Source organism: Hordeum vulgare, chromosome 6H (assembly GCF_904849725.1).
Source record: "Hordeum vulgare subsp. vulgare chromosome 6H, MorexV3_pseudomolecules_assembly, whole genome shotgun sequence".
NCBI classification, from domain to species: Eukaryota; Viridiplantae; Streptophyta; class Magnoliopsida; order Poales; family Poaceae; genus Hordeum; species Hordeum vulgare.
The window spans coordinates 422,539,700-422,548,150 of record NC_058523.1 but is presented as its reverse complement, the minus strand read 5'-3'; positions in this window follow the sequence as shown (position 1 = coordinate 422,548,150).

The following is an 8,451-nucleotide window of genomic DNA, read 5'->3' as shown; positions in this document are numbered from 1 at the left end:
GTACTCTGGCACGTACGACTCCATGTAGGCGCTTGCCCGTCCCCCGCGGCCGGCCATCAGTGTGATGGTGGCGGCCCTCTCGGCGGCCGAGGTGGCCCCCCCCAGTTGTGCTGATCGAAGATCTTTCTGTGATAAGCCTCCGAGCGAAGTCGCTTGTTCCTGTTGCCGCCTTTGGCTGGTCCTAGCGCCGCCCGGTGCTGATTCCCTCCTTGGTGTCCTGCCAATATCCATTGTCGTAGTTCATCTGCGCCACCGCATCCACCCTCTGCTGGCTGCGCCAGAGGGAGCGCCCCTGTCGGGCCGCCCCGGGTGTCTCAGTGATGCATGCTAGCGTGCGCGTCGGTCGTCCCGCCGTTCTCCTCGCGTCCCTGGTGGTTGTCGGTGTGGTGCGCTTCACGGCCGGTTGCTGAGGTCTGGAGAAGGTGGAGCGCAGCGCAAAGCGCGTCTCTCTCGGCCTCGCCCAGAGCGGGCAGGGCCCCGAAGCTTGCAGGCTCGGGGGCCAACACATGGTGCGAACCCCCGGCGCCCGGCGCGTGTGGCTATGAGGATGTGATACGTCCCAAATGTATATATAATTTTTGTTTGTTCCATGCTCTTTTGGGTGACATTGTTATGTGTTTTGCTACACTTTCATACCTTTTTACACATATTTGGACTAACCTACTAACTTAGTGCACCTAGTGCCAGTTTCTGTGTGCTGATGTCTTTTAATTGCATAGACTTTACCCCAATTTTCAGAGCCCAAAAAATCCCAAGAAAAAAATATAAAAATCAGCGTGACGGAAGCTTGAGGAAGCACCAAGGTGGGCCAGAGGGGAGCCAGGACTCGTCCAGGCAGCCACCTGGCGCGGGCCCCCTCCTGGCCCCGCCACCAGGTCGCCTGGGTGGCGGGTCCACCCCCTGGAGCCCCCTTTGTCCTATATTTACTTCCCGAAGCGAAAACCCTAACGATATATCCTGCATCGCGAATTTCACCAACGCTCCGCCGCCGTAGCGCTTCCAAGATCGGGAGCGCCAGGAGACCTCTTCCCGGTACCCTACCGGAGGGAGGATTGACCTCCGGGAGCTTCTCCACCACCATGGACGCTTCCCGGACGTGTCGTGAGTAGTCCTCCTTGGACCATGGGTCCATGACCAGTAGCTATGTGATGTCTTCTCCCCAATCTTGTGCTTCAATGCTTAGCCCTTGTGAGCTGCCCTACATGATCAAGGCATCTATGTAATTTACCTGCTATTGCTATGCTGAGTTTGTTGGGATCCAATGGATTATAAGATTACGTTCAGATTGTGATGAGTTATATATTTGGTTCTCCTTTTATATTTTGTTCCTGAGTAATTCATGCATGTTCTTCGTTGCTTTTTATTGCTTTGGCGTAGACTCTAACTCCAAGAGGGAGCGTTATGCATGATTGTGGGTTCATGCCCCCTGATGTCTAGCTTGAGTGACAGAAACATGAGACTAGAGGATGTGTTGTTTCTACGAGGGAGAAAATAACGGTGCATGTAACCATGGTTTTAAGGATTGTTTACCTTACGCAAAGTTTGTTAATGAAGTTGTCTGTTGCTTTGAGTTTACACTTTGGATGGGGCTCGCAACTTAATACCACCGAGATGTTCTGGATAGATATCTCAAGGTGGATGATTAGTGAGTAGATGCTGATGGATAAACGTCTACTTGTCTTGGCGTACTACCCATACTTATGAGCCTCTAACTTTCTTGTAGCATGATTAGCATTGTGGTGAGTTTATAATTCTGTCAATTTCCCAACTGTAATTTGTTTACCCAGCATAGTTGTTTATCGTCTTTAGGGAGAGAAACATCACTAGTGAACATCATGGGACTCTGGTCCATATTTCCACCATTGTTTACACCTCCACCATTTACTGCTTTTATTTCCTTTTCCGTTGCAATCACCATCACTATTCCCGCTTGTGTTTGATCCTTTGCAAACGACAAGGCCGGAGAGATTGACAACCTCTCTGAACTCGTTGGGAGCAAAGTTATTTGTTGTGTGTGCAGGTCCACATCTTCTGCTAGCGCCAGAGCAGCACACACCTACTTGTTGATCCTTGGAGTCCTCATGGTTCGATAAACCTTACAGTCCCCGTGTAAGGGAAATCTGCTGCTGACTACATCTCAACCTTCCACTTGGGGTAACCAACGAGGGGCGTGGAGTATAGTTCCATCAACTCGTCATCAAGCAAATTTCTGGCGCCGTTGTCGGGGACTCCAGTCTTCAAGATAAGGGAGTTGCACACTATCTTTTACCTTTGCTTTTTAGTCTTGGTAGTTTGCTTTCTAGTTTTTGCTTTAAAGTCTTATACCAAAAACCACAAAAAATTAGTTGCTTTGTTCTTGCTTGTTGCTGCTGCTATGGGTTCCACTGAGAACACCAAGTTGTGTGACTTCACTAGTCACAACAACAATGGCTTTACCTTCACTTCTATTGCTCCAATTGCCATTGTGGGTATTTATAAAAGTAATAGACCTTGTGACTATGTTAGTTATTATGGATAATTATGCCCTTGGCATGGTCTCCTCGGGAAGGAACCGGATCTTTGGTTTAAAGTTGCTCCTAAACGTCCCAAACTTGGGAAGACGTCCAAACTTTTACAACAGAGAGCAAATCAAATATAGAGGATGACACTACAATTTTACTTAATAGCAATGATATAAATTTTGATAATTGTAGTCTTTCTGAAGTTATCACTTTTTTTGCAAAGAATGGCTAAAGACCCCCACACTAGTACACTCAATATTGCCTTTACCGAGCATATTACCAATGCTCTTATCAAAGCTAGGGAGGAGAAGCTCAATCTATAGACTTCTATTCCTAAAAAATTAGAAGATGGTTGGGATCCTATGGTCAAGAACTCAAGATTAAATTGAATAATTTCTCTTGCTTTGCTTTATGTGATGTTGGAGCTAGTGCCTCCGTTATGCCCAAAAGAATGTATGATATGCTTGATTTGAAACCTTTTAATCAATGTTCTTTTGGTGTTCGTCTTGTTGATTCTTCCATAAAGAAACCTTTTGGGAGGATTGATGATGGTCTTATTTTTGTCAATGATAATTATGTTCTTGTTGATTTTCTTGTGATGGACATTGAGTGTGATCCCTCATGTCCAATTATTTTGGGACGTCCTTTTCTCCGCACCGTTGGTGCCATCATTGACATAAAAGAAGGGACCATTAGATTCCAATTTCCCCTTAAAAAAGGAATGGAACACTTCCCTCAAAATAATATTAATTTACCTTATGAGTCCGTTACTCGGGCAAGTTATTCTTTTGGAGTTGATAATACTTGATCTTTTTGCATTATGCCTAGCTCAAAGGCGTAAAAGAAAGCGCTTGTTGGGAGGCAACCCAATTTGTTTTTACTTTCAGTTTTAGTGGTCTTGATGTTTTTTACTACTCTAGCAACATCATTGTATCTTTATTTTCAAGATTTGTGCCAAGTTTTAGCCTCCGATTGCAAGAAAGTTCAAAAGCTGTGACATGCTGTCTAGAAATAGATTTTGTCTGCTTGACAGACAAATTAGCCAAACATCACCAGATCATCTTTTTGATCTGAATTTTTTTGGAAGTATGCTCTACATAATTGAGTTTCTGGCGCCTGTTCTGAGTTTTTTTATTTGAGTAGCAGATGTGCCCTGAAAAAAATTATTTACTACCTGCTGGTCTGTTTTCCCAGATTCTGCCGTGTTTTGCGTTTTCATTGTTTTGCAAATCCTAAGCTTGCTTTTTATTTTCAGAAACCTTTTGGTAATCTTGAGAAACAGTAGCTCTTCCTGAAAATCTTTATTTCCAGTAGAGAAAAATATATTTTATTATGGGCACTATCCACTCTAATCAGCTTATGATGAGTTTCGTATGAAGGGAGTTTTCAAGTATGCGATGGAAGATGATGAAAGAAGATCCACGAGTGTCAAGCGCTCAAGCTTGGGGATGCCCCCATGCACCCCAAGAAATATTCAAGGAGACTCAAGTGTCTAAGCTTGGGGATGCCCCCGTGCATCCCCTTCTCCATCAACAATCATCAGTTCGTCCTTATCCATGCTATATTTTTATCACTTCATATGTTATGTGCTATGCTTGGAGCGTCCCGCTCTTTACTTTTTTTAGTTTGTTTTAGTTTTGCTAGCTGTTTATAACAAGTTGGACCCTAGCCTTCTTTGTTTGGTAGAGAAACACGCTCCACTCCACCGTAGAACACAACATAGGTTTTCATGCTTATCCTTTTCTGTGTTCTTTATCTTTTCATAGCTGCTGTCATGCTTAGCTCTTAGTTTTCATGCTTTATCTTTTTAAGAGCTTTTATTTAGGTTGGTTTTGGAACTATCTTGAGTTATCATGCTTATCTTGTTTAGAGAGTTGGCTTGTTGCACTGAGTTGTGTGTCTTGCATGAGTAGGTAATTGAGGTTGCTATTTAAGTATAGTAGTAACTTGCAATAGTTTTGAGGTATTGATTTGAGTAATGTTTGGACTTTTGGTGTCAAGAGCTTGAGCCTATTAGTGATAGGTGTCGTATTTTGGGAAATCCGTGTGTATTTTCAAAACTAAAAAAATAGTTGAGAACTCTAGCTACTAGATGGATCGCTAACCTCTGGAGGTGTTGAAATATATAGAGTACCCTCACGTTATCTTGGGTCGAGGATGCACAAGGATAACCAAACCCCCAAATACTCCTCCTTGGGGTACTTGTCTCTTTGTGAATCTCGTGACTAGATAGAGAGTTACCGATAATAAGTGCATGAGTTCTTTGGACTAATGCGAGTATTCGATTGTTGGCACTTCCACCATCCATATTTTGCTAGCCTCTTCGGTACCGTGCATTGCCCTTTCTCATCTTGAGAGTTGGTGCATACTTCGTCGGTGCATCCAAACCCTTGGCATGATACGCTCTATCATCATAAGCCTCGTTATATCCTTCCTCAAAACAGTCACTGTACCTACTGATACGTCCATTTTGCATCATGTTTTCATGTTGATATTTATCGCTTGTTTGGCTGTTATTTCACTTCACGGTACAATTCTTATGCCTTTTCTCTCTTATTTTGCAAGGTTTACATGAAGAGGGAGAATGCCGGCAACTGGAATTCTGGCCTAAAAGTGGAGCAAAGTTGAGATACCTATTCTGCACAACTCCAAATGCCGTAAAAATCAACGAGGATTTTTTTCCTGATTTATCAAAAATACAAGGCCGAAGAAGTGCCAGAGGGGCACCAGGGGGTGCCCACAAGCCTGCACGGCGCGGCCACCCCCCAGGCCGTGCCATGAGGGCTTGTGTGCAGCCCACTGGCCCACTTGCTACCCTCTTTTGCTATATGGAGGGTTTCGTCCAGGGAAAAAAATCAAGGAGTAGCTTTTTCGTGGTTTCGCCGCCGCCACGAGGCGGAACTTGAGCAGAACCAATCTAGAGCTCCGGCAGGACGATCCTGCCGGGGAAACTTCCCTCCCGGAGGGGGAAATCGTCGCCATCATCATCACCAACACTCCTCGCATCGGAGGGGACTTGTCACCATCAACATCTTCATCAGCACCATCTCATCTCCAAACCCTAGTTCATCACTTGTAACCACTCTCCGTCTCGTGACTCCGATTGGTACTTGTAAGGTTGCCAGTAGTGTTGATTACTCTTTGTAGTTGATGCTAGTTGGATTATTTGGTGGAAGAGTTTATGTTCAGATCCTGCTGCACCTACTAAAAATATTTGCTTTGAATTTCCTTCGGGTATGCTTGAGAAACTGCTGGCTAATCCTTTTACAGGAGATGGAACATCACATCCAGACTTGCATCTAATCTATGTAGATGAAGTTTGTGGTTTATTTAATCTTGCAGGTTTGCCCGAGGATGAGGTCAAGAAGAGGGTCTTTCCTTTATCTTTGAAGGATAAGGCGTTGACATGGTATAGGCTATGTGATGATACTGGATCATGGGACTACAATTGGTTGAAATTGGAATTTTATCAAAAGTTTTATCCTATGCATTTGGTACATCGTGATCGGAATTATATTTATAATTTTTGGCCTCGTGACAGAGAAAGCATCGCTCAAGCTTGGGGGAGGCTTAAATTAATGCTATATTCATGCCCCCAGCATGAGCTCTCGAGAGAAATTATCATTCAGAACTTCTATGCTCGGCTTTCTCATGATGATCGCACCATGCTTGACACTTCTTGTACTGGTTCTTTTATGAAGAGAGATATTGACTTCAAATGGATTTTATTGGAGAGAATTAAACGCAACTCTGAAGATTGGGAGCTTGAAGAAGGTAAGGAGTGAGGTATGAATTTCAAGTTTGACTGCGTTAAATCCTTTGTTGAGACAAATACCTTTAGTGATTTTAGCGCTAAGTATGGACTTGACTCTGAGATAGTAGCTTCTTTGTGTGAATCCTTTGCTCCTCATATTGATCCCCCAAAGAGAAGAGGTTTAAATATCATCCTCCTTTAGAAGTCAATGTAGTTAAACCCACTCCAGTTTAAGGGAAAGTCATTGCCTATAATGATCCTGTTGTTCCCAGTGCTTACATTGAGAAACCACCTTTCCCTGTTAGGATAAAGGATCATTCTAAAGCTTCAACTGTGATACGTAGAGGCTATATTAGAACACCTACACCCCCTGAGCAAATTAGATTTGAACCTAGCATTGCTATTATCAAAGATCTTGTGTCCGACGATGTTGAGGGACATAATATTCACTTCTGTGAAGATGCTGCTAGAATTGCTAAACCTCACGTTAGAGACAAACATAGGCCTGTTGTTGGCATGCTTGTTGTTTCTGTTAAGATATGAGATCATTGTTATCATGGCTTATGTGACGTGGGTGCTAATGTTAGTGCAATACCTCAATCCTTATATGATGAAATCAAAGATGAGATTGCACCTGTTGAGATAGAGCCTGTTGATGTCACTATTCAGCTTGCCAATAGAGATACTATGTGCCGTGTGGGAATTGTTAGGGATGTTGAAGTCTTATGTGGTAAAATGAAGCATCCTGCTGATTTCCTTGTTCTTGCTACTGCACAAGATAGCTTTTGTCCCATCATATTTGGTAGACCTTTTCTCAATACTGTCAATGCTCATATTGATTGTGAGAAGCAAACTTTCATTGTTGGCTTTGAAGGTGTGTCACATGAGTTCAATTTCTCTAAGTTTGGTAGACAACCTCATGAAAAGGAGTTGCCTAGTAGGGATGAAACTATTGCCTTAGCCTCTATTGCCGTGCCTCCTACTGATCCCTTAGAGCAATACTTGCTTGAGCATGAAAATGATATGCATATGGATGAAAGGGATGAGATAGATAGAGTTGTCTTAGAACAATATCCTATCCTTAAGAATAACTTGCCTGTTGAACCGCTTGGGGATCCTCCCCCACCAAAGGGTGATCCTGTGTTCGAGCTTAAACAGTTGCCTGATACTCTTTAGTATGCTTATCTTGATGAAAAAGAGATATATCCTGTTATAATTAGTGCTAGCCTCTCAGAGCATGAAGAAAAGAAGTTACTAAAAACTCTGAGGAAGCACCGTGCTGCTATTGGGTATACTCTTGATGATCTTAAGGGCATTAGTCCTACTCTATGTCAGCACAAGATTAAAACTGCTCCTGATTTCAAACCAGTTGCTGATCATCAAAGGAGATTAAATCCTAAGATGAAAGAAGTAGTGAGAAAAGAAATACTAAAGCTCCTGGAAGCAGGTATCATCTATCCTGTTGCTCATAGTGATTGGGTGAGTCCGGTGCATTGCGTCCCTAAAAAGGGAGGCATTACCGTTGTCCCTAATGATAAGGATGAATTGATCCCACAGAGGATTATTACTGGCTATAGGATGGTGATCGATTTTAGGAAATTGAATAAAGCCACTAGGAAAGATCATTACCTTTTGCCTTTTATCGACCAAATGCTAGAAAGGCTATCCAAACACACACATTTCTGCTTTCTAGACGGTTATTCTGGTTTCTCCCAAATACCAGTTGCACAATCTGATCAGGAGAAGACCACTTTCATCTGCCCTTTCGGTACCTTTGCTTATAGACGTATGCCTTTTGGCTTATGTAATGCACCCGCCACCTTCCAAAGATGTATGATGGCTATATTCTGTGACTTTTGTGAAAAGATTGTCGAGGTATTCACGGATGACTTCTCCGTTTATGGGTCTTCCTTTGATGATTGCCTCAGCAACCTTCATCGAGTCTTGCAGAGATGTAAAGAAACCAATCTTGTCTTGAATTGGGAGAAGTGCCACTTTATGGTTAATGAAGGCATCGTCTTAGGACATAAAATTTCTGAAAAAGGTATTGAAGTCGATAAGGCTAAGGTTGATGCAATCGAGAAAATGCCATACCCCATAGATATCAAAGGGATAAGAAGTTTCCTTGGTCATGCTGGTTTCTGTAGAAGGTTCATCAAAGACTTCTAGGCCTCTTACCAATCTCTTGCAAAAGGA